Source organism: Cygnus atratus, chromosome 2 (assembly GCF_013377495.2).
Source record: "Cygnus atratus isolate AKBS03 ecotype Queensland, Australia chromosome 2, CAtr_DNAZoo_HiC_assembly, whole genome shotgun sequence".
Taxonomy (NCBI): Eukaryota; Metazoa; Chordata; class Aves; order Anseriformes; family Anatidae; genus Cygnus; species Cygnus atratus.
In genome coordinates, this window is record NC_066363.1 from 60,539,439 (window position 1) to 60,567,050 (window position 27,612).

Below are 27,612 nucleotides of genomic sequence, written 5' to 3' on the forward strand. Positions count from 1 at the left end.
TAAAGTTTGTATTTCCCCATCCTTTTCTGAGAATTTTGAACCAAGTACACGGGGATGACCAAAAAACAAACAAAAATGCTAGGAGCCATCACCCCTGAGATCAATCAGAGAAACTGAATTCAACAGGCTGAAAATATAGCTAAGAGTGGGTTTGCTCCCTAAGAATCGTTGCATTTTAGCAGAGCTTGCAAATGCACATTAGTGGAGTAAAGTAGACAGAAGTTTGATGGGGAAAAAAGTATTGCGACAGCAAAGGCTCTTTTTCTTAGGCTGATGTGAAAACTCACAAGCTAACTCAGGAAAACTTGACATTTGAGTTCAAATTAAAAGAATTTCTGAGTCTTAACATGAAAAGAAAAGAAAATTTACAATCCTATAGAAATGGAGTCACGGACACCAGTAAGGGATGTGCTCTAAGACAAGCTCTGCTTCAAAATAGGCTATAAAAAATTAATCAGCAATTAGTAGATGTTTTAAGCATGTTACAGATATGAGTAGTGTGTATGTTATAGATGTTTAGAAGGCCATCAGTAGAAGATGTCAGATATGGCTATAATGCATGCTTATAAGAAACCTACTTGTCTGTTGGACATTATGAAATCTACAACAATTGATTGGTCATACATTAAAACATCTATTAATCATTCATTACCCCTTCATGAAGTATTTATAAATGGAACCTTGATATAAAGTGTTGCCTAAAGGGGTGCCTTGGGCACATCTAATCCCTCTAGAAATTGTAAAGTAAATAACTAAATAAAGATTAGTAGCAACTCTAGACAGAAAAGATGACTTTGTTGGAGAAAATATTTTGATTTGGAAAAAAATGCTATATGTATCTCCAAAACCAGCCTGCTTCACTCCATGGCAAGAAAACCAAGCAGGAATAAAGTACAAAGGGGAAAACTGTAATGACTGTTTGATTAGCAGTCTTGATGAGATTTGAAAAGAGCAGAGATGGGCGCAATGACCAAGGCAAAGCTCAGTCCCTGAATGTAGAGTGTAGGCAATTGCACTGACTGCACAAGGTGTGAGCCCAAATGTAGGTGAATGCACTCCTCAGTGACTTGGGCGGTGTTGCCTGAGCACAGCAGTGTAATGCCAGATAACAGAATAGATAAACTACTCAGTCGGCTGTTCAAAACAGTGAAATTTCTTTATTACACAAACTAGAAGTTCGTAAACTTTGCCTTCCTCTACACCACTTCATGGCCATCAGTGGGACTTGGAGTAACCCGTGTTACTAGCTGTAAATACTTGGAGAAGAAAGTGGCAGCAGCCAGATCATAGGACTTTCAGAAAAGGCTGTCTTGTTAAGCACCCACAAATTACCGCACCTATGATCCTGCAGGATCTGATGGTAGGTATAAATAATAATCTTTGCATGGTTATCTGACATCAGATAATAAAATACACTGGCGGCTATAGTTTAAGGCTTCCGTAGCATATAGGAACAGTTATTTGGGATCATAAGCAAGCTTGTAAGTAAACTACCAAGGGTTAAAGCCTGCTAAAAATCAGACTATCATCTCCTAGAATCTCCTTTCCATTTTTCTTGCTCCAGTTTTCAAAAACTGTACATTTTCAAATACAACAATAAAATTTAATTACAACAAACCCTGGAGACACTCAGGATTGCTTTTAGTTGCATCACAGAGATAAGCTACTTATTAAAAATGATGGCAGAGGCTATGATATGCATAGGTACCCTGGGTAGTACTATATTCCAGGAAAAATCACAGTGAATGGGCCAACTCACAGGGTAAGAGACTTCCAAATGCGTGTAAAAACATCCCTATCTATTCATAAGTCTGATTAAAAAGAGAAGATGCATTTTTCTTTGAGTGCTTTGGGAAGCTGTTGAATGCAAGTTATGCTCTACTAAATTGACCCCTACTATATCAAGAACAAATTGGGGATGGAGAAATCCACCTCATTTCATCACATCTGGACCTCAGGATAACTTCTGAAATATTGTATCTTGCTCTTCTTTTAAATATAAAATCTCTGACTTGAGAGGTTTATGCTATTTCTCAATGCAGGTTGGATCCCTGAGAACATTTGCTTTAAATATTAGAACTATATTATGAAAGATCTCACAAAGAATCTTCCCATTTTGTTTCTGTATTTAAATAATGATTTCATTTGGAAGGCTGAGACCTTCAGAGCTGTCAATACCAGTGCCCAAATTTCTGCCCCCAACCATAACAACAGGTAATAGCGATCTTAGTTTAAAGTGACAGGTCAGCCTTCTCAAGGATGCCTCTGTTAATGACAAGATTATTTGGAGAAGCAAACTTTATGGCGAAGAATCTCATAGTAACTGAGTAGCTTCAGTACATTTTTCTGACTTTCCAAAGCTGAACTTTTAAAGGAAAGTTGTTCTGCTCTACTTCAGCATTAAACAGGAGCCATTCCATTGCTCGCACAAATAAACTACCTCACACAAATAAACTCACACAAATAAAACTACCCTGTATAACAACAGGGGAATGAAAGAGGTGCTACTTTAAAGATCCTAAAACTGACATGTGGTGTGAGAGTTCTTAGGCTTAAGAAATAGTCTTCTAAAAGCAAAATTTCAACAAAAGTGTGGTAGAGTCAATGATGTAAGCAGCTTCTTGAATGCCACAAGTAATTTTTTTCTTCTGATATAATATTTTCTTCCTCCTTCTCCTCCCCCTCCCCCCCCCCCCATTTTTTTTTCTCCAAAGCCAACTTAGTATCTTGGTGAACTTACTGTGGGAAACTGAAAAACTGTTCCTGCAATGTTGAATACAACATTGGATTTGATAGCCTAGGCAGCGATTTTACGTTTCTCTTTGGAGGTCTTATCCTACTGAACTTTCATTCCATTCACTTGACAAGCAACGAACCAGTTTTACTCATTACAATATCACTCATTCAACAAATGTACAGAGAAAAAACAAATGGTTTGACTGATGAAATGAAAAGCCAAAACATTTCAGGATACCAGAGTAACACATGAAAAAGACAAACTGTAACCTGAAAGGTAAGATCACTTTATGTAGTGCCAGTATAAGAATAAAGTTAGATGTTGTGGGTTTTCTAAAGGATGTTTATGAGAGCCTAAGAATGAAGATATGCTATCTGAATGTGGTAACAGAGAAGGGAGAGACATATTGTGGAATAACAGCGGGTATAGCTTCATTTTACAAAAATTATCTGTGTTTTTTAGTAAGGTTTTTAAAATTCTGATATTTCTGGATACCTCTTAGTGATGAAATTGGTTTAGAAAACCAGTATATTTGACTGGGGACTGATAGAACCTCCATTTAGCACTGGAACAGGCTGCCCAGGGAGGTTGTGGAGTCTCCTTCTCTGGAGATGTTCAAGGCCCATCTGGACGCCTACCTGGGCAACCTGCTCTAAGGAACCTGCTTTGGCAGGGGGGGTTGGACCTGATGATCTTTCGAGGTCCCTTCCAACCCCTACAATTCTGTGATTCTGTGATTTCTTATATTCTCAGACAACCCCTTCTGTAGGAAGCGTCACTCAAGATCAGCTACATTTACCTAAACCAATGCTCTTCAAGGGACAGAAAAACTCTAATTTAAATACACCTTAGAAGTTAAGAAGAATTTAGCAATGGCTTTCAATCAGAAACACATGACAATTTTATTTTCTATTCAGACTATGTGAAAAATGAATTTTTATTAGCATTGCATTTGCTTTTACATGAACCCTTACCTAAGAACCTAAGTGAATTTTATCTGTTTAGAATATGAGAAGAACTACACATTAAAATATACTGGGTTTTATTCCCATTTTTTTTTCACAGCAGCTTGTGAGACAGATTCAGCAGTCATTTGGACTTCAGAAGACTGTTTCAAAATGGGCACAGACTTCTGAGGGTGTCAACTTTCACAGAATCACAGAATCATCTAGGTTGGAAGAGACCTCCAAGATCACCTAGTCCAACCTCTGACCTAACACTAACAAGACCTCCACTAAACCATATCACTAAGCTCTACATCTAAACGTCTTTTGAAGACCTCCAGGGATGGTGACTCAACCACTTCCCTGGGCAGCCCATTCCAATACCTAACAACCCTTTCAGTAAAGAAGTTCTTCCTAATATCCAACCTAAACCTCCCCTGGCGCAACTTAATTTTGTTACTGTGCTTGGCATTACTACCTGTATTGGGTGTAGGTGTAAGGGTTTCAGTAGTGGGGGAGCTGCAGAAGAGGAGTGGAAGAAGATGAAAACATGAGGGAACACCAAGCTCAGAGGAAGCAGGAGGTGTAGGTGCGCCACAGTGGGGCAGGTCTCCACCTGCAGGAGCACTGCAGTCGTTGGAGGACTCCGTGCTGGAGCAGATGGATATTTCATAATGGCAGCTGCAGCCTGTGGAGAGCCTCTGCCAGAGCAGTGTGAATAGGAAGGAGCAGCAGTTATGGACTGACCATAACCTCTCATCCCCCTTCACCGCTGGGGTTGGATAGAAGTGAAGGAATAAGAAGAAGGAATAAGAAGAAGGAATAAGAAAGTTGGACAGGAGTGAAGGAATGTTGTTGAGCCTGGGAGAGGGGGAAGGAAAGTTGCTGCTTTAGTGTTTGCCTTTTTGTTTCTCAATCTATTTTAAATGGCAATAAATTAATTTTCCACAAGGTGAGTCTGTTTTGTCCATTACAGTAATTGGTAAGCAGTCTCCCTGTCTCTATCTTGAGCCATGAGCTTTCTCATCTTATTTTTCACCCCCATCACATGGAGATAGTGAGTGAGCAGCGGGGTGGGCCCAGGCTAACCCACCATGAGATCCTCTTCCAGTCACTGCACACTATATCTAATAACAAGGGTACAAAAATATCTTCAACACCTTGAAGGCATAGAAGCAGACCGTTCCAACCTTGATACCCATTTACTTGGTTTCTAAACATAAATGAGTTGATGTGAGTACACTTTTCCTGGAAGTCCCTAGTGGCTCTTCTGGTAAATTCATTGCATTGCATTGATATTATATTCCTAATTGTTTTCAATATGCATGTATACCTTGTACCAATTGATTGCTCCCTAGACCTACATTAAATCTCAAAATTCCTGAAAGAATTAAAAAAAAAAAAAAAAAAGACACTGGAAAGACTGCTTCAACTTAATTCTGAGAAAACACCTAGATGCCACAGGGATGACTGGCAAGTAAATACAACAATCAACAGTAAGAAGACCACTTAGCCTTTATATAGAATTTTGCAGCTAAATTTTTCAACTATGGGTGCTTGAGCTCTGCATGCTTAATTTATCTTTAGGTTCTTAAGCAAAAATAAGTCATATTTTCAAGAAATTTGTGAGGATGCAGATCCCAAGAAATGCAAGCAAAAATCAATAACATAATGTAACATTGAAAGTAACATAAGTAATATAAAAAAAAGTAAGTTAGTTTTATATAGAAGTATACTATGATCAAACACTCTGGGGACTCTGTATGTTTCAGATTACAGCAAGAGACTTTTTTTTTTTCATTTTGACCCTCCCCCCAACTTTCTGTTTAGTTTATGTAATAGGATAATTACAACATTTAGCTTTTATAAATGATCATGGTCAAATGTCCAATAAAATGGCTGTCATAGAGCTTAATCATGCATAACTCTTTGAAAATATGCCCCAGCAGACAAATGTTTGAAGCAAATCCCAAATTAGAAGAAAATATATCTGTCAACAATTGTTATTTCTACAGTGTTGGGATATAATCAGCTTATATACTATACTATACAATGTAGTTACAATAACCAGACCCATACGATAGTGTGTGAATGTTTCAGAACTGCACAGGTCTACATTTGCAAATGCTTGCAGATAGTTAGAGTTCTAAATAGGTTGCTTAGACAGACATTTTACTATACACACATATATCAGATATTTATGTGCCAAATACAGTGTACAGACAAGGATACTGGAATATCTGAAAGCACTGACTGCCAGGGACACTTAAAATATCTGGTTCTCTCAGACACTTAATGTGCTCATTATATACATTTATTGTGGCTGAGCTATTTGCTGTCTAAATCTATGCTGAACTTTCTATCAGGAATAAGTACTGATAGCAGTATCACTGATGCGACATGACTTGATTCAATGCAAAGTGACGCGACCTGAGGTGATGGGAAGCACGCAGCACTCATGTGCACCCTGATATGACATGGAGAGGGGAGGATGCACAAAATTTCTCACAGTATCGTGTCAACAAGGTACTGCTGGTCAAATTGGAACCAGTCTAAAAAACTGCGATAAAAATTTACACTATCAAAAAAGTGTAAAGTGTAAAAATGTAAATTTTTAAGAGAGCCATGGCAAAGCAAATGAAAAGCAGACTTCATTCCCAGATCTCCAGGAACAAACTACTGGCAACATGAATAATGAAGAAGATATTAGGACACAGGCAAGGAGTGAGTGGAAACCACCCTAGCCATTTTCATTCCTGCTCCATTAGTGATGGAGAGAAAAGAGATGAAAGGGATCCTATTTGGGTCTAATCCTATGAGATAAAGTAAGTGGAAAGTGTCATCATGTCTTTTATATTTAAGAGAAGAGGAGCAAAAGGAAGCATGTATGTACAGAAACGCAATTAAGATATTAGAAATATTGTAAATATATATATATAAAATATATATATATATAAAAAATATATAACTATAAAGAGCAGCTGACTGACTCCTTTAGCAGTTGGTCAGTACTTGCAGACTACCCACAGACCCAGTTCTGTGGGTTCCCAGATGTCACATTTAGCACTTTCATTTACAAGTACAAAACATTCCTGATCCATACCAGCTGACACACACTGTTCCAGATTTAAATTATCAGTCATCTTCACTGAGTATGGCAAGCTGCCAATATATTTAAGCACTCTTTAAAACATTTATAATTGTATATTTTATACATCATGTAAACATGCAGTAAATATAAGGAATTTACCTCATCTGGCTTGATGAAATTTTACAACAGTACTAACCATAAATTGTATCGGTGGTCACGGTAGAGGAAAGAGTATTGAAAAAAAAAATCTGAATTCTCTAATTTTCTGAAGTAGTTCCCATGTGTGACAAGGATGAAAGCAAAGAGCATCTCCTAAACTTTCTGAAAGGGCTTGCAACTCAGCTCATTTCAGGTTGATTAGTTCCTTGGTTCCTGTGTTTGTCTATTTTAGAATGATTTATCTGGCTTCTGAAAGATGCTTTCCCCACAAGAAAAATGGTTACTTCAGGGCTCCCTTGCTGCTAAAAAAAAATGAACTCTTATCAGACGGAAATTGCCATCTGTCTTCTTGGATAAGAGCCCAACACTTGGGTCTCAGTGATCTAGCCTCTGTAGAAAGCGTATCAACCGTGAGACACCACAAATTAATCTCCTTAATCTAAAACATTTATTTGCCTTTAATTTGGATGTGTGAATGGCACGTGCACATGTAAATGTGACTATTTGCATATATAAAGGGTAACGAACCTATAAAAGTTAAAAATGCCATGTGAGGTCACACCATGAAAATATGAGACTTCACATTGGGTATTTGAGAAAACCTTTCTGAAAATCTTGTTTTACAATACAATATACAATCATAGCACACATGCCTGGAATGGTTTATTTGAATATTCATTTTAAAAAACACACTTTTAGGCACAGACTTCCTCTTTTGCCTTTTGAAGAATAAATCCTACTTAATACTTGGGGACACATTCCTGACTGAGAACTTATAAAGGTTTCTTTAAAAATTCTAAGCCAGGTGCTCTGCAAAGACCCTCATTTTTGAAGCTGGAAATACATCTGGATTCTTTCATTTATTTATAATGCATCACTGAAAAGGTCTGCTTCCATGTAAGCCAAGTGCTTACACTGAAGCCTCACTGACTTGAATGTAAGCAAGATCAGATCTCTAAGTGGAATGATGTGGCATATTTTTCTGTTCGCTGCTTTCAGCTCTCAGCTTGGCCTTACTAGATTCATCAAACTGAAAAAAAGTTGGAAGAATGGTACAGATGAATTCTGAGTGCATTGCAAAGGTTGCTGGCAAAGATACAGGTCAGTCCAAAATCCAGATCTGATTCTGGATCCAGGCATCTAGAAAGTGGGAAGAATTTAATCCTCTGCAGTAACATCAGTTCACCCCAGTCAAAATGACTGTAACGCTATAATTGGTGCCATGTGTTTGAGAAGTTCTCTCTCTAATTTTCAGGTTTGCGTGGAGGATATATGAGCTTTCAAATCAGTTGAGAAACTGATTTTTAATTAGACATTTGAGTTTTGACGAAATGTCAGTATACAAAGTGAGATTTGAGAAGTGTGAACAAAGCTGAAGGAAGTGTTTCATTTGAAAACCTTGAAGACAAAATCACTGTTCTAATAAAGTCAATATAAGGGGTGAGTGATAGCCACTAAAACCAAACAACCTAATTGGAAGTCTGTGTGAGAGGAGCAGGCATGCAAAAATGGATGCTTAGCAGGACATTGTTAACGTTTTTCTTCTTGCAGTATTTTAGTATTTTATTACAGTTCAGTGTCCAGTGATGGACTAAGAATGTGACTTCATTCAACTGTTTGCTGTCTGTGTGTCCATGGGGGAGTTACTGCTGCTACTCCTTTCTAAAGACAGAGCAAGGACCACTTCTGAACCTGTGCTCCCCCTCCATGCGTGTGAAGGCAACAGCACGAAGTGAATGTATTGCCTCTCAGATGGTAGCAACCTTCTGCCACATTCACCTTTGGAAGGGCTTAATTTGACTGTAAATGTAAGAAGCCACCAGCTGACACAGGACAGAATACAGGTTAAAAAACATTGTTCTACATACATACACATATTGTTCTTTTTTTCATGAGTAGTCCTGCTGTGGACATAGAGCTACACGTACCCTGGTAACAGCTGCGTATTTAACATGACAAAAATTGTGCCCTTAATGTACCTCCTACAGAAAAAGAAAGGCAGAAGTGTTAATAGTGTAATGCAGCCATATTTGAGACATTTCCACATTCCCTCCCAGGTGCTTCCATCTGATTCAGTGTCAGCAAGAATCCTACTCCCCAGCTGAGCTCCAAGCCCTGCCTGGGAAGCAACACTGCCAGAACATGCTCATGTGTGCTGTGTGGAGCTGGGCTGAGCTCAGCTGCAACTGGGGGATTCCAGGTTTAATTTTGTCAATGTTCTCCTGAGAGGTGCAGAGAACTCATTTACCAGTTATACCAGTTATTTTAAAATTACTGTTTGCCTTGAAAGCTTAATTCCCAGCCCCCCAATCCAGCTAGTCCCACCTTTCTATGTTATGACTCGCGTTGTTTCTTTTTTTGTTTGTTTGTTTGCTTCTGTAGTTTTGTGTGTGTGTGTTTGTATTATGCATGTGTCCCTTTTACACCATGATAGACTTTCCCTCTGCTTTTACTTATTTCATTTCTTTTCTCTGATCTCCTGTCTCCAGTCTCAGCTACTTTGTTCAAGTCACTCTGGGTCTGGTCACAATAGTTTTTCCATATGGGAGTTTGTGCAGAGCTGCAAAAGCAGCACTAAATCTACTGCATCTGTAATGCTGCCATATTAATTCCTAATCAATTTCAAAGCTGTATTTGAAACTCATATATTTCACCTCAGCAAAATCAAAATAACATCAAGTTGCCAACAGCAAATGAAACTTGGAAATATAATTAAAAACATATAGGCTAGCAATGTATTGTTTCTGAGGTCTTTGCAATTGCCACGGTGCTAGGCACTATAAATTGATGGCAAGAGGGTATATGAAACTGAGATCCTCTTATAACAAAAGCATAGCTCCATATAGCTTGAGGTAACAGAAGAACTGCTGGTAGCTGAATGTGAGTGATGACTTCAAGTATAAACTGAGGAATTTTTTTTTTTGCTGCAAGGATCAATTCCAAATTGGTTAAAATCTAAGGCTGAGATTCTGCAAGGACTGGTTGAAGTTAGACTGCAAGCAAGTCCTAATACAATCCTGAGTGACCTCAAGAGTGTGTGTTAGCATGTTCTTGTGACTGTGATCTGTGTGCTTCACAGACAAAGATGGGATGTGACGCACCCCATGTTATACATGCTATTACACAAAATCACACGCAAATATTAATTTGCCCCTATGCTGATAGTACTGTATTTTAAACAAAAGTCATGGCAAGGTTTAGCTCCTATCATCCTCTTTTTTGTATGAAGAATGTCGGAAATAATGCCTGTGTTATTATTCAGTATCTGCTACTGGCTGAATGCATAGCCTGGGGAAAGTCTAATTACCATTTACAATAAATAATTTCCTCCATATTTATTATCAATGGAAATCTACTCATAGCATTCAGCCAAGGAATTCTGCTATATGGGCAAAAATATGTACTATCTTTTTCAGCAGCAGCTCAGCTTACAACCGGAATGTCTGTAGCTTTTTCATTAAATTCATTATTGCCTTATTGTACCTAGACTCTTGTTCTTCCATAAGGCACTGTCAATAGACAGACAGATGAATTCCTTCATGTTCTAAGTATTTTCTACTTTTATCTGTTGACCAGATTCACAAAATATTTATGGGCCCTGTAGCAATTCTTGTGCTCTACAAAACAAGTTTTTTTTTCCTTTTTTTTTCTTTTTCGTTTGTGTGCTAAAAATAAGGCAAGTTTTATGTTCTTGGTCTGATCCTGATTTCTCTCCACACTGTTATAAATGTGGTGTAATTTAATAAGGTCAGTAGAGATGTAATTTAGTAAAACAGAGGTAACGACTATCAGAATCAGCCCCTTTAATTTCTTATAGGTTACACATCTGCTGTAAGAGGGGAATGACACTCTTATTTGAAATTCTGGAGATAGATAATTAAGCTGATATTTTATTTAGATCAAATATTTGCACCAGAGGCCTGATTTTTTTAAAAAATATATTTTTATTTTTAATTTTGGCATTCAGGCCACTGTATATTACAGAAGCCATCACCTGAAATCAGAAATCAAAACATTTTTATACCTACAGCTGTGAAACTAATGGGTTTTTCTATTTGCAGACTCAAAAATCCCCTCCAAAAACTCTACTCACCCCCTCAGAAAAAGCCCCAAAACAATAACAAAACACAGCTCAGGTAGACCTGGAATGAAAAAAAAAAAAAAAGGGTGGGGGATAAATTGTAGGTCACCCAAAACATTTAGTTCAGACCAAAATGATGTCTTGAAAGAAAATTGAAAGTGGATCACCCTCACAGACAGGTGTTTTATGATTGCATGGAAATACTTCAAAGAAATAATTCTTACATGCCTTTTTCCTAATCTCAACCATTTTTGGCAAGAGAAGAACATACACGTATTCCTAACTATTTACCAAAATATTTTTTTTGGAAAATGTGCAGTCTGTGGACCTCTTTGTACCCACTGGTATAGGTGGGTGCACTGGTAACTCTGTCAGTAGAAGGGGTAAGACAAGGATCAAAATTTTTTTTTTTGTTGTTCAGGCAATCCAGTCAGAAAATAGGGTCGTTCTAGTGCACCTCAAAGAAGGCAGAAACTGTGATGAATGTAGACCAACTGCAATTAAGACAGGACTCTCTCAACTACACCTATCATTCATATTACTTGTACATGCAATAATAATTATAAAAACCAAACCAAACAAAAAAACTCCCTATAAAATGCAAGATGTGTGCTATTTGCTTTCAGAACTTAATGCTGAGTACATCACCTTGAAAACAGACATTTCACAGTAAATTTTACTTGTGATGAATGATTCCCTGTTGCTTTCTTTCCTCTCCCACATTCCTCTCCCTATTATTTTGCTTCAAAGTACTTTAATGCTCAGCTTTAGCTTTCCTTGAGAATTAATGAGAATAACTTCAAAGTTTGTGTAAACAGATAAAGTTTCCCTAATTTCAGCATGCCATGTTCATTTCTATCAGGCTTGAACATAAGCCCACTGATTATTAAGAGGCAGTGTAAACCAAACACGAACTGCAGGGCACTCGCCTGGTTTCTCACCATGCCAAGAGAAAACAGAGAAACAGAAAAGGGATCAGCAGGCAGCTAACAATCCTGTTACTTTCGGCTCAAAGAGATGGACAAGGACTCCGACTTGCAGAAGATCTGGTGAACACCAGCCAGCTAGAAGAGGCAAAAAAGATGAACCATCTAAACTAAACCAGAAGTTGTTACTTCCGCATGGTTCCAGGAGACAGCTTTTTTGGTTGTAGATGAAAGAGAGAAATGTGAGTTTGCTGCGGGGGAACTGCCTTTCTCACTCCCGAAGATCATGAGCAAGCTGAGAACTGCAGGTTGTTAGGGCATCAGAACCAAGATCTGCAGGGAGCAAGGCACAAGGCTCTGTTTGGCAAGCTCAATATGACTCAAGGGTTCCCTTGCATTTCCACTTTTGAGTCCCCCACCAGGGAAGATCAGAAGTCCTTTCTCCACTGGTTTGACAAACACCAAATTTAAAGCAGATTTACCTACCTGGTACACTGTTAGAAGTCCAAAATTTTCTTTGATGCCAGAAAATTACTCTGGTTATTTAAACCAGTGTCAGTGAAACCAGACCGTGGTTTCCTTGTTCCTAATTAATATTCATCCAAAACCAGTGTGCCTTTTAAGAGCCATCAGTGTAACAGGTGGAGTCCCCTGGAGGTCAGCAAAATTGCACCAACTTACATCATTAATGCTGGCTTGTGAAAAATAAATCAGAAACTTTATGGATATTAAAAACAGTGTTAAAACAGGGTGTTTTATACAGTAATTATAAGGTTATTTCTCAGTAATTCAATCTACTGAGAGTGAAAATATCTTTTTTATTGTTGCCTATGATGGTAATAATTCTCTCTGGCATCTGTAAAAGCAACAATAGCTTTTCATTGATTTTGCTTAAAAGGAAAGTTCAGGGTTAGAAAATTAGTATTTCATGTGGAAACATGAAAAACTTTCCAAAGTATATGTGATGGAAATAGTAATAATTATGTTTGAGGAGGAAGGAAGTCTTGTGATTAGGGTCTCTGGGTAGAGATCTAGAAATCCCACTAGGGGTCCAATTCTTCCATATATTTTCATTTCTTTAATTTCCTGTCTGAAAAATGAGAATAATAAAACTGCCTTTCTTTCATCCTGTTTGTTTGTTTTCTGTTTCGATAATACATCTGAAAGTCCATTAGGACTGGATTACATATGCACATCTACCAAAGTATGGCAAGATGAAAATTAAATCCAATTTTCTTATTTCAGGGTGAATCTGCACGTAGAATATTTCTTCCTGTTTGTTGCACAGTACGTGGTGATGTAAGGATCTATGTACGTTAGGCTGTTAAGCCATTTCCGTAATATACATACAGGTAATATTAATGGAGGCCAAAAAATTCCTCTGAGGCACATAAGTCAATGATCACAACTGGAATGAACAAGTAGAAAAACTATTCATAAGATGTAGGTCTTTAACTAAGAAGCACATAAGTAGTAAAAACAACTACTAGGGGCTATTTCAAAGTGAAGACTGACTTTACATAAGGTAAAGGTAGAGCCAGGAGAACACAGTACATATTTCTGAATCTGTTGCTGTTTATAAATTAACTGGTTCAACTTTGCTGGTTTACATTACCAGAACACCCTGCGTAAATGAAAGACTTGTCTTCCCCCTGAAGTTGCTATCTGACAACATATATTTTCTTTAGAAAACACTAATTTCACCATTAATACTCTGGACACTTTTCAAAAGATAAATCAACTACTCAACTTGCCATTGCCATGGTGGGAAAATCTCTCATGCATCCTTCCATTCCTTCTGGCTTTTTGTTTTTCATGCTCTTGTAGTAAATGTCACACGTGGTACCTTGATTTTATCAAGCCCTATTTTAAAACAAATTACAGTGACTCATATACTGCTTACTTGAGATCTAGACTTATCACTCTACCTTTTTATGCAGGAAAGATGACTCACTTATATAAATGACCCTCATCATATAGCTGTTAAAGGTAATAAAATCAAGGGTAAAAATTGTATGGCAAGCTACAAGAGCTGTACTACAGTGTACTACGGGCCCCGTGTTTATGATTGTCACCAACTGGCCTCCAGGCTGGTGGGCAGAGTTGAGTTGTCATGTGTGCAGGACCCCAGCCACTCATCTGTACAAGTGGTTGTTGTGGAAAAGGTAAGGTTGGGCAGCACCAGGGGCCTCTTGTTCTCCCTCATGCCAGTCACTGCAGGGACAAAGATAGTTTTAACACCACTTGCAACTGCCCGGGTAGCAGCCAACTCCCAACGTCACCAGCAGTGTGTCCCCCATTTTTGGGGATGGCTCCAGTCCCAGGAAGGATGGCTGCAATTGGCCTAATTTGTGTTTTGTTTGTGTGTGTGTGTGTGTTGTGTGTGCATATGTGTGATTGCTAGGCTGATATATTTTCAAACATTAGCAGTCCCATCCCCTTTCAGGATATTCTTACTACTTAAAACATGCTTTTGCTTCCTTGCCATTGCCTCTTCTTTGCTCAGGCAAAGAAGTTGGAGAGTCAGTAGAGATCATATGTGCATGCTATCCCATGGAGCAGTCCAAATACATGGTGCCTCTGAATCTTCAAAATATGTTAATTAGACAGAACCCAAATTGAAGGCAGTGCTTTACTCAAGGGAAATCAAGAGATGATGTTGGACGGGCATCTTGAGGTAAGATTCGTCTTATATAGCTGAGATTTAAGTCTAGTGCTAACTAACTGTTCTTTACGGATGTTCTGGACCAGATATGTAGTAATAAAGGCAGTGGGATAAATGTCTGTAACCTAATTATACCTGGGCTACTCTCTACTCTGCAAGAGGGGATAGAAGTTTGAAAAAAACTAGTGCAGTAGGATGCCTGCTCTGTGCTTATATCTGTGTAAGCAAGGTAAGAGTCAAGCCCTAACACTATACATCCAGAAGCTTAAACATAAAAATAGATGGAAAAAATGATCAAATTACAGTATTACAGAACAATCGTGCAGCAATAAGAAAGTAACGCCACAGTTCTGTTGTACATGGAACATATTTGCCAAACCTGCATCAAGAATACCCTTGAAGCCAAATTACAAAAGATAACAGCAATAAAAGGAAAACTGAGAAAAAAAGGATGTAAGTAAGAAAGAAAGAAACAAAAAAAAAAATCACAGTTGAATTGGTTGCCTTTAGGACTGAGCCCTGGAAATCCATGACTCCGAGTGTGCGTGCATATAAGAAACATGCAAGAGAAAATACATGAAATGAAGGGTTGTTCTATAAATTTTAACTATCAAATAACAGCCTAATATAGACTACCACCTAATATAGGTGATATGCTATATCAAAGAAAAAACAAGAAATATGTCATATATACATTTTGTAATGTTCCCATTACCCAAGCAGAACACAAGTAAAGAAAATGTATAGAGAGATTAATCTCACCAAGAAAAAGGTAAAAATTACAGGTCTTGAATTATATTTACAGAAGCAACTCACTGCTGAGCTAATAAAAGAAATAACTAATTCTAACGTATCAGCACAAGAGTACTGAAACAAAAAAAGCGTAATCACAAGAATGACTATAGAAATAATTATTTTAAATCAGACACACAACACACAAGACATCATAAAAACACTAAATCTTATATTAGGAACAGAACAGAGAAGACTATAGGTAAATCAAAACACTTATGTATTTCTGTCATCTTTCTGCATTTCATGAAGCCTATACACCAGTCCTGCTGTGTACAAGATCTCGAAGAAAAGATGATAGGCATACATAAGTCATCGCATGAGAGATGAGGCTTTAATCTATATGTGATGATCTTAGAAACATGCAGTCTTTTTGACTAGTGTTCTTTTTAGCTTACAAAATAGTGTCACAACTATTCTGATATACCTTACATTAGTACAGGAGAAAAAAGCTTGCAGTAACACTCCTCTAAAGCCCATATACTGTCACAAAGCTATAAAAATGGCCTGTGTGGGAATACAGCTAGCCCACACTGCAGGCACACTTTGTCTTCTTTCTATCTGTTCAGGGAATGCCTCCAACACCTACTTTCAGACACTAAGTTACAAAGCCAGACGCCCTTCATTGTCTCTATAGTTGGAAAGAGAAATGGATGCTCTGGGGTCTAATTCAGAGTTTACAAGACAAGGTCCTTTTCTGAGCTGTCTTCCAGAGAAAACTTCTTTTCCATTGACCACAGGGAGAACTGGGCACACGTTTAAATGTCTCAGTTGGATGACACGTACAGAAGGCACATCCTTGTACCAGGACTCATTGCAAAGGGAATTCTGCATTTTTCCCAATTTTTGGCTACACTGCACATCGAGTCCCACTGCCTTACTGTGGGCACATCTATGCATCACTTAGAGATTTAGATTCGAGTAGAGAGAGAGAGGGCATACCTCCGAGTCCTAACTATATAGGAAGCTTAGCTCCCAGATTACATGTTTAAGTTAAATGACCATTAAGTTAAATGTCAGTGTGAATATGTCTGTATCTAATGATTCAGGACTTTGCAGCTCTTCTCTTCAGGAACCTGTGACCAATCTCTGAGCACACAGGTGGACTTCTTACATTTTGTTTCGCTTTAACCAGATGTTCATTTCCTGTGGACAATACAAGTGCAGTCCTGAATGCAGTCCATTTTATAAGGAAAGTGCTGTAATTTTGCCTTTGTTTCTAACAAATGAGTAAGTAAGCCTCTGATACAACAATTAAAAATTAATCCTTACATTATTCCTTAGTGGTGGTTCTTCCCTGAGCATCCCTGACCGGCTGTAATCCTATTTTCCACAGCTGTTGTACACTGCCATATTATACTGGAAGAGAAATCTCAGAAAATCCTGACCCCCGTGTCTTTGCTTTTAAGCTCTACTTATGCCTATAAAAGAGTATAAGAAATAAGAGTATAAGAAATAAGAAAATATTTCGTCTCCTAAAAAGAACAGCTGAATTTATGCCCATTATGGTCATTATTACTAACAATAGAACCATTATTGGTGTATCTTCTCATTGCAAACTTTTTAAGCAGGGGTCAATAATCTCTCTGGGAGTTCATAAAATGCTCAAAAGCAAAACAACAAAATTACTCCGTGTAAATCAGCCTGATGCAGATGAAATCACATTCTATTTCAGAGAGAATACAAAACAATCCTACAATCTTCTGAATGTTGCTTTAATGCAGACTTCTTTCAAGAACTTTAGAAACTAGCATTCAAACAGTAATAGCCCGTAGAACATTGTAAACAGCTTATTTTAGATAGAAATCACATCACTGCTAAAATAAGGTTCATGTACTGACCAGCAATCAAACAGGGTGAACCAGCTGAGTAACACTGTGGAAGTTTTCCCCTCTGGTTTCAGCTTTTCTTAGAGGATTAAGCTCTGGAAACTCAATTTGTTTTACTATTATATTATCTATAAAGGGTTGTCTCTTGCTAGTTGGCTCACCATCGTGCCAAATCCTAGCACTTTAAAAACATTTATTTGATACCTAGAAGTTATTGGCAAAACAAACAAACCACCACCACCAACAACAAAAAAAATCCCAAGCAACAACAACAACAAAAAAATCTACCTGGAATTAATCAAAGTGTGTGTTCTTTTGTTTTGTTTTTTCCATCATTACTTTCTGAAAAAAATGATTCAAATACTCTATATTATAAAAGGAACTTGCTTTATTGTTATGTTGTGAAGAATCCATTAATCAAACTGAAAGGTAAAGAAATTGCATTTTTACTTCTGTAACGTTTTAATACAAGATTCTTTTATTAAGAAATAGGACACTATTTCTTAGAGATTGATCCTTCTTCAGGAACTCAGAAAATCTAGGTTCTAGTCTCCTTGTGCCTGTCAGACTCCCTGAGTGACCTTGGACAAGCTAGTTAATCTCTTACTAACTCATTTCTTCATCTGTAAAGTGGAGATTATCATAATTCCTTTGTCTCCCAACACTGTACCACCTTTGGGAGTGGAAATTTTACAGACTGTGTGCTTGCACTTTATTCAGCACGGTGGCCTCTAATCTTAGACAGTGTTTCTAGATTCTTTCCTAATACTTACTCCTACTCTGCATCTGTAATTTTTGTTTTGCAGGAGCAGGTGGAACCGTGAACTGGCAACAGTGAGCAGCCAGTATGACTGCTAAGCACTGTGATTTGGTTCTCACGCTCCAGTAAGGCACAGTGTGATGGAGGGCAGGCAAAATTACTGAGCTAAAATACAGACTGACTAAAGCGTAAGTCAAGTCTGAGTAAGGAAACATTTCTTTGAAAGGACAGTTTTTAAAGCTGTCTTTTGCTTGGTCTTTTTCAGAGTTACTCATTAGGCATACTCAGGTAAGCAGAGTTAGGACAATAATTCGTGCTAAACAGACTTACTTACTGTGTTTTTGCTTTCAGTGTTTAGTCTACATTGGTGAAAAGGAACTACCCATATATATAAAAAGTAACTTTAATGACAGAACAGAAAAAAACAGTAAACCGTAAAGCCTCCTAGCCAGCTAGAAGAGGAGTAAGTGCTAAGAGCATCATTAGAGCTTCAGAAATCTCCGAATGCTGCAACAAGAAGCATGGGGCTGAGAGCAAGCCTGGCTTTGAGGCAGGTAATGTTGTCACATGCTTTATACATTACTCTTTTTCCTCCCAACCTAAGAATCTTATAATCCTCCAGTTCAGCTGACTAGTAGCCTGCTGTTTTCTAGAAAGACAGTCCTGCTGCTGCCCAGGCTTGGTGGCTGCACGCTTCCCAAAGAGGTAGCATGTCTAGAAGGAATTCAGTGAAGAAAAATCAAGCAGAATTACTGGTATGGCAGTAAGGCCCACTATAAGTACATACTTCATGTCTTGGGGTGGAGGAAACAGGCTGAAAAGGGGACCCTCTTAACAAAAAGAAGAAGGGTAAGGTTTAGCTCCACAGGGACATGCTACTTGAGTGATTACGGCAGGGTGAGGTGCAAGCTCACGCTGTACATTTATGGCACACATTCTTGGATGCCTCTGTGCAGTGTATGCTTGTTCTACCGCTGTGCCATTATTTCTGGCTGGCAGTAGGAGGGAGAGAAAAACCTTAAAATAATTGCTATGAACATCATTTGCATTTAGGAGATCACACAGTAAAGGTTATGCTGAGGTTCCCTGTAGAGATGTAGTGCAGAAAGCAGTAGTGTCCTGCCTCTCCACACTTTTCAGTGACATTCAGCTGCTTCCTGCAGCCCAGAGCCAGGAATGAACACTGTTTCCAATATTTATACACTGCTTTCATTTTCCCTGGTTGCTTCTGCAGCCTCTGAAAATTTTAGGAATTTTGAGTGAATTCCAAATAGTCACACATGGTGTGAGGACTCTCAGCCTGTGAGGCTGTGGGACACAATACTCATCCTCCAGTTTGTCAGCAGGGTGGGACTCAGCTTTTTCCACTTGCCAATGGCAGACAGGATACCAACAGCCCCCTTGTGCCATTCGTGTATTTGGGATCCTACATCCACACGTCTCACGTTCCTTCTCCTTGTGGCAGACCACCCATAAGCATTCCACAGTTTGAAGATCACCCAAAGCTGATGGTAACATCGATACTTAAGGTAACCTAGCAGCTGTGGGCAACTTCTCAGCACATCGTGGACAATTTTGTCCCTTTCTTAGTCAGCATAATTAAATCTTAGTCCGCTGCTTTGAGATTGACTGATCAGTTTTCACATATGTAGCTGGTTACACACAGAAATAACAATGTTCCTGAGTAATACAGAGTGCACCAGGGAGAGAAATCAGGAGGTAGAACACCTTTTGCTCTTATTTGTATGTGTTCTTAACCCAGTGATTTGTCACTGCTATCTATGAGAGAAAAAGCAAACACAAAACTGCCAAGTGTATAATCCAAGTCCCAAAGCACTTGCTGTGGAGACATTGCTGTTATTTTTAAAGTTGGAGTATATCTTGTCTTGCATGCCAAATTTAATACAGTGCACACTTTTCCGCTCTAGTCAAATAAGAAATGCTTGAGGGAGTGCCTCTCTCACTAAGGGCTGCCAATACTAGACACTGATTTACCAGCCCTGGAATCAGGGTAATGCTTTGTGTTTCTAAGACGAGATCCTGCCTTACTGAATGAAGGACTGCTTAGTGTCACCAGGCAGGTAAGGCTCTGAACAGGGTACTGCACTGAGAGCTCCACTGCTGTTTCTCAGGATGTTTAAGAGACGATCAGAGAGTAGAAAAGTCACAGTTAAAGTTTTATTTGTGCCAGGAAGACAAACTTCTAACATTCACAGTCACTCTGATCAATCTCTCTTACAATGCTTCCATACTGATAGATTGCACTTGACCTTCTATACAGCTGATCTTGATTTACACCGGCATGAAATCAGTATTAGACTTAGGGTTTGACTGAGGCCTAGACAAAAAGCCTGACTAATGCAGTCAATAGAAAAAGGAAGATCACGTGTTTGCAATTGCTTTGCAATGAATATTGATCAGTATTGAACATCTTTGAATTAATGTGCTGTCCTTTATTGAAGTCTCCATAAAAGTTAGCTATAGGTGGAAGTATGAATCAAACATCAGGACACTGCAAATAGTGAACAAAGTAGGACATTGTTAACTATAATTAAAAGAAAGAAGTGTTTTAGGTTATCATCTATTTTCTATAACTATTTTAGGCAAAGGCATTACCTGAGCTTCATTCTATCAAGCAGTGTTTCACTGTTCTTCTCTACCACAACACTATCTAACCTTATTCTGCCAAACTACAACTTTCCTAGGATTTGGCAGTTTTGGCCAGTACTATACTACACCTGAGAATGAGGGTTTTCTGGAAATGATTAGACTCAAATGTGAGGGCACTCTTCACACTTCTTTGTTCCTACCTCTTCTGTGTTCTCCTTTTCTAGAAGGGAAGAGCCAGCAGAGCTGTCCTGAACTCAGATGTTGCTTTAGTTTATTTCTGATCATTTTAGGGGCCACATGAAACCAAATCTTTCTCACTTACGATAATCATGTATACAGTAAAGGAATGCAGATAGAAAGAGCACAAAATAGGCTGCTGAGGGTTTCAAGAAACATCTGGCTTAAAAGAGCAGAAGAGAAAGGCAAGGATGAGTACCAAATAGTCTAACATATAATTAGAAACATAGCATCTAAATTAACCCTCCTATAATGCCTATAACAACACAAAGGAAATGTTTCCTGCAATTTCAAGCATTTTTCCTCCTATTGTCCTTGTTCATAATCAATGAGCTGCAGACATACAGATATTTCTCAGTGAGGGGGGAGATCAGAAATAAAAGTCACCTGTCAATATTATAACATGTCACTAATGTTAGAGGATTAAAAAACTTCAGGAAGAGGCTCCCATGGGCACACTAATTACAGTGAAAGAGGTATTGCACTCTACGGGTTACAGCATGACCATGGTATTTAATATCCCTTGACTCTGCTCCCTGTTTTGTGGGATATTAAAACAGAATTAAAGCAATGTCCTAACAACATGGCGATAATATGGAAATATTAACTAGGAAAATGTAACTACAAAATAATGGCATGCATTCCATGCCTTTCACATACAGTAAAAATAGAGACATCAAGTCAAACTGTTGAATTCTTATAGGGTATTACGCAACCTTCTTCTCCTCCTAGATGTGTCACAAGAACTTTTATTCCTTCACAGTGAAAAGAGGGAAAAAAGCCTGTTTCCTCCATGTTATTTTAACATTTCCAATAGCCTGTCCTAGCCATAACAAAGAAAAAAATTAAAGGAAAACACTTCATACTTGCAAATTCCCTGAAACTACTACTCAGCTTTCATGTTTGAGTAATTTGCAGTCAGAATTTTGATGCAATTTGATTTGAAATATTTTGACTTCCGCCCATTTCCAGGAACTTCTGGCTATTTTACTATCACAGATGCTAAATGACAGATAGGTCAACACTGTAATGAGGAGCATGCAGAGTCCTACCCAAGCCTGACTAGTTAATGTCATTGCTATAACGAAGATGCAGTAATATGGGCTTCAGCACATGCTGTGTAAGAATGCCTGCAATCCTGCATATTTCCTTGGGTAACTTACTGCATTTAATGCCCTGTTGTAGTGCCTTTGCTCTTCCTTGCATTGAATCTTCTTCACAAAACCTACCACAGGTACATCAACACCCCTGCAAAGCTAATTCAGCATTTGCAGGCCAGAACAAGCTTGGACCACCAAGCAATGCTAGAGGCCTCAGATTTCATAGGGAAAGAGGTTTATTCTAAACATCTGCAAAGAGCAATTCCTAGCCATGTGTACTGTTCTTTAACGCTCTTTGGACATAGCATGTATTTGTTTTGCACATACATGCATAATTTTCTTCCATCTCATCCCTAAGAAATGGTCAGCTTTGCAGTGCTGTAGCAGCCTCACAAGGAATACCCTGTGGATATGTCCACCTTGAGACCCCCCATCTTCCTGGCCTATAATGAATCTTAAGTTTTCTCAAGATCATTGCTCATCATCTCAACAAGTACTGAAGAGTAAATGAAAATAGCCATCCCTATGGAAAAAAAAAAACATCATTTAATAGCTCAAACAAAATGTCATCAGTGCCGTGATAACAAAAGGTTTAAAGTGCATTACTGTTGTTTCTCTATACACTTGAGGGATGGCTACTAGGTCAGATGGTGCAGCAGTCCATGTAATCTCCTGAATGGAAAAAAATTAGGCTCAAATTGCCAAATAGATGCCCACAACATAATATCAGGTAAAACAAACATATTCCTCCTACCCCCTCTCCCCAAATGTTAGAGAAATAGAAAGAAATTCCAGTCATTTCTCATTACTGTGAAGGTCAGCCTAGCTGGGAAAATTGTTTCTGCTTTACAATTCCCCAAACTGTAGAAAGCAGTTAAAGTTCTGGACAAAAACTAATGTTGCATTCAAAGGGAAAAGAGGCTGATATGGCATTGCTGCAGTAATAAGAGAATTTTTTACTCTTTCCACTTCCCTGTGAACCTAATCAACTGTGACATGAGAAAATATACTGGGCTCACCCAGCCAGAATCTGACTGCCACCTGAAAATGTCCTCAATATTCCACTGTTTGGGACTTTACAATGATCCTTCCGACATCAATTTTGTACATGTACATCAAAATGCCATTAGAAATGCTTACAAACACCTCCTGCTCACAGGCCTGCACTCAGACTCCAATCGAAGCCAGGCTGTAAAGACTCCCTAGTGGTTGACTAAAGGTTTCTTTCGATTACTCATAGGAAAGCATTTGGTTATGGAAAGGCATCTTGGGGGAACCTGGGGGATCTCAAGATCTCCCCCCTGACCTTCCTTGTAAGTGCACTTGAATGTCATTAGGAGCTATATATATTGAAGGTACTTTAAAACCTGCCTTTAACATTAAATTAATATCTGTTGACTTTCTAAGTTTCCTCATTCTCCTTGAGATTCAACAAATAAACCATACTTTTTCAAGATACAAGTATGTGGCTGGGAGAGGGAAGGTGTACTGAAAGGAGACAACAAGAACACATGGCATATGTATACACTATTACTCTCAGTTATACGGACGGATAAGTTCTTTCCTTCACATAAATGAACTAATGTACACATGCACCACATACATGATGCAGCTGTAAATGAATTTAGTCTTGATAAATGCTTGGCATATTTAATGCATTTCTTGGTGACAGTTTTATTATTTCTCAGTGATGAAAAGCTGAATAAATCTAAGGCAACTGAACACAATGATATTATCACCCTCTTCTTTTGTTCTAATATTTACAGGAAATATTACAAGTGTTTGACATATGAATTGAGCATCTGACTGACTTTAATAACCATGTGATCAATATGAAGTGATATTTTTACAGTCTAAGTTCAATATTTAAAGGGCTGGGGGTCACAGATCTTTATCAAAGTACTCAGGCTAAAACTTTATTTTCAGAATTTGCAATTCCTCTTTTTGTAAAGTTTGTACTGGCCTAATATCATTAAAAGTCAAGTTCTGGTCATAAAGTCTCAATTGTATTGGAGCCAGCAGGGAAGAGGTCATTTAGATGTTTAGGGATTTATCTTAGCTGTACTTTCTAGAAGCATTTCAACACTTCATTATATTAAAACTAGTTTTGACTGATAGGAAGTCACTCAATACCTACACTAATGATTATTCCTTATTTTCAGAAGATACCAATTATTTGAAAAATAAAAGATCAGCTTTGATCATACATACATTATATATCTTATACCAACTAATCTTTCTGTATCAATCATATATTTTTTTTAAATTTCCCCTTAAAGCAGCTTAGGATGTTATGTTCAAAGTGAAAAGCAGCCAGACGCAATCCAAATACTAGCCAGCTTTCCCAGGAAAAGTAGTGCTCTTGCTCCACTAAAGCGGCAGCTCTTCTAACAACAGTTAGAATATCAGGTAACCTATAAGTTAATCACTCCCTCTTTTCCCCAGGGAGAACAAAACCAAACCAGTCTTAGCTTACATTTGGAATATTTACAAGGAGCTACCTGTGGGCTTCTTCTACATTTATGGAAGTTGCTCATTAAAATTTCCAGCAGACAGTTCTTGAACAGAGAAGATGTATGTACTTACACTTAGTAAGCCACAGGTGCATTAAGTTTCTCCACCATTAATTAGAACTGTTTCCTTTGTAAAAGTTATGCACACTAAGACAAGTAGGATAGTAAGTTCTCTTTCTGACCTGATGAACAATCAACTATTTATATTCCAAGATGAAAAAGTAAAAGCCCTCAAACATCCATTATTCCGCCACAAGACATTTACCACCATGAGTAGACCCTGGTCAAAGTGTCAAGTCTGAATCACGTGCAATGAAAGGCTTGAACCTGAGGCTAAGACATTGTTTCACAAGGTGATTTTATCAGATGACATGAATCATAGAATCATGGAATGAATAGCTTTGTTTTTCAGTTAATCTGCAATTTTTGCCAGAAAGCTCTCTAATTAAAAAAGAAAAAAGAAAGAAGAAAGAAGAAAAGAAAGAAGAAAAGAAAGAAGGAAGAAGGAAGAAGGAAGAAGGAAGAAGGAAGAAGGAAGTGTTGTCAAAGTCAACTGTTTAAAATAACTTTACTAGGCATTTTGAAAAGGAACAAACTGGAGAAAAATGAAGATGGCTTGATGAGTGAGTCCTAATGATTTCAAACCTCATTTCTTGTGGTAAAAATCCTTTGTCCAGCTCTGGACCATTTCACTGGCATGGCCGTCTATATTTCATAGAGCAAACACTGGCGTGTTAGCTGTCAGAAGAGGGAAGTATACTGATCTTTCTACTTTCTGAGGAGCCTCTTCCTCAGATCGTCACCCACGTTGCCTTGATGTGTTGTATCACACCCTGGGAAAACTGAAAACAGCACCCTAATGTGAAGATTATATTTAATAGTGTGCAGCTGGAAAATGTCAGATTCAGCTTTTCTAACACCAGATAGTATTTCTGAAGCCTGTGGTGATTTCCAGGATAGAGATGTAATTTAAAATATTTTATTACAGTTGTTTTTGCAAATATATATACATATATTTAAAATAGAACAATTTATTGCATTATTATTTCCATAGGAACAGAAACTTTTCAAAAAGTGGTGGACATTTTGGTTGTATTTAGAAACTATCTCCCTCCATAAGCCCCCAAAGTGTTTTGGTAGTAGTGAAACACTCCAGTTTTTGGTTCTTCATTTCTCAAATGGCATAGGGTGCATGTATGTATGGTGAAGTGAAAAGGATGAAATCTGATTCACAGTTTTATTTCATCCACATGAAACTTCGTCAGCTACCTCATTTTTTTATGTTTTACTTTTCCGGTTTGGAGACAAATATTTGTTAAGATCATGGAACATCTTAAGCTTACTAAAAAGATTAGGCAAAAATTAGACCCATTCTCCCATGGGAAAAAAATAAGAATAAAAATAAATGCACCACATCCAGAAAAAGTTTAGCAATTTTCAAAATCTGTTGCTCGGATGAGGGGTATGTCTTATCTGAAAATAAGGCAACTTTTTTTTTTTGGAGAGAGCAGCATCTGGTTAGCCCTCAGGCTTCTAAGTGAGGTTTTAGCCAGGACTGTGATATCACTTTTTATGATTTGAAGTAAAGGGTATTGTTAACTTAGAAAATCAGATCAAGACTTTCAAAACTACACACTGAAGATGAGGTTTGCATTTCTTTACTGACTCATGAACTTAAATGAAAATAATGTATACAAGTGTCGAGCATTTTAAGGTTCTGTTTAAGTTGACGCTTGTCAAAGAGGATAAACCCAGAGAGCCAGGAGGTGTTTGTACATTTCACTGAATGGCTTGAGGTTTCTCTGAAGCTTTTCCACATAAATGAATGCTACACAAGCCATGATTACCATGAAATAGGTATGCAATATCCGGTGCAAAATGGCAGTAATGACGTTTTTTTCATAAGTAATAGTCCCACCAAAAGCATATCAGACGCATATGCTGGCACTTCTAACAGCTATCCTTATTTTTATTTTGTGAATAATTGCTCTTTTTCTGCTGGATCCATTCCCCCTTTGACTAGCAGACCCTTCTGGTAAATATCCCAGGGATACCCTCTTTTTGTTCCGAGACATAGCATAGTTTAATGACTTGTAAAAGCATCTGTTTCAGCCTTTAAATAATTTACATGTTAGTATGTTTTCCTCAGTAAACTGTGGTAAACTCACATCAAGAAGAAATAGGGAAACCCTTCTTGTAGGTTACACTTTAAACAGTGCTGTAGTTTGTAAACAAAAAATTAATTATCACCTGCTTGACAGGATCAGTAATCTTTGGGAGGAACAGACATCTCTGTAGAAGAAATAAATTAGGGTCTTTTGTTGAACAGGCAACCTAAAATTTATTACGATGCTTCATTCAGACGTGTGAAAAATGGAAAATAAAATAATAATAAAAAAAAACATCTAACAACAGACCTTTTACCTTCCCACCTCCCTTAGCCAGTTGGGCTGCTCTCAGGATTAGCGTGCAACAGCACTTCCCAGGGCAAAGCACATGTGCAGTTGTCTTCAAAAGCCTTTAATTTTTCTTTTATTTGCTTACTCAAGGTCAATTGTATTGAAACCTCCTATCAGTCAGACCTGGCTCAAAGACTATCAGTTGAATAGCTTTGATCTAAACATGCTTTACTGCACTTTCTAGTTTGCTTCTTGCTGGACCACTGACTGGTGGATCTGGCCTACACACAAGGTTTTGTACTTTTTGTACTGTTTTCCTTTGTGTATTTTTTTCAATGTAATCCTTAGTACCGTTACAACAATGTAAATATGAATTGCTTAGAGGAATTAAAGTACCTGCTATAAAGTTCCTTTTATAAAGTTTCTTAATCATGACGTTCATATGTAAATCTATGAAGTTGTAATGTTGGACAGATACCTGAATTTGTGTATGTTCAAGAGCTCAGTAACTTAAATAAACACAGAATACTGTACAAACCTGGCTGGTTTGGTGTGAATTTTGGCATTTGCAAATTGTCATTTTCCTGTGATATAACCTATTGATAAGAGCAAGATTTGTCTAAGAAATCCTGGGGATTAAACTTGTATTTTGGCTCCTTCAAGAACTAAGTAATTTCTACAGTTTACATCTATAGAAGTGTCTCAACCCTTCTGAAAATTAAATCAATGCTTATTCAAGAGACTAGCATTAGACTTTTGCACAGTATTA

General features: G+C 37.9%; 1 protein-coding gene across 2 annotated transcripts in view; it reads right to left on the bottom strand.

Annotated features, from left to right (window-relative positions):
* Window positions 1-27,612, bottom strand: part of POU6F2 (POU class 6 homeobox 2) — a 262,108-nt gene that overhangs the window by 57,127 nt on the left and 177,369 nt on the right. The gene's annotated exons all lie outside the window — the stretch shown is intronic.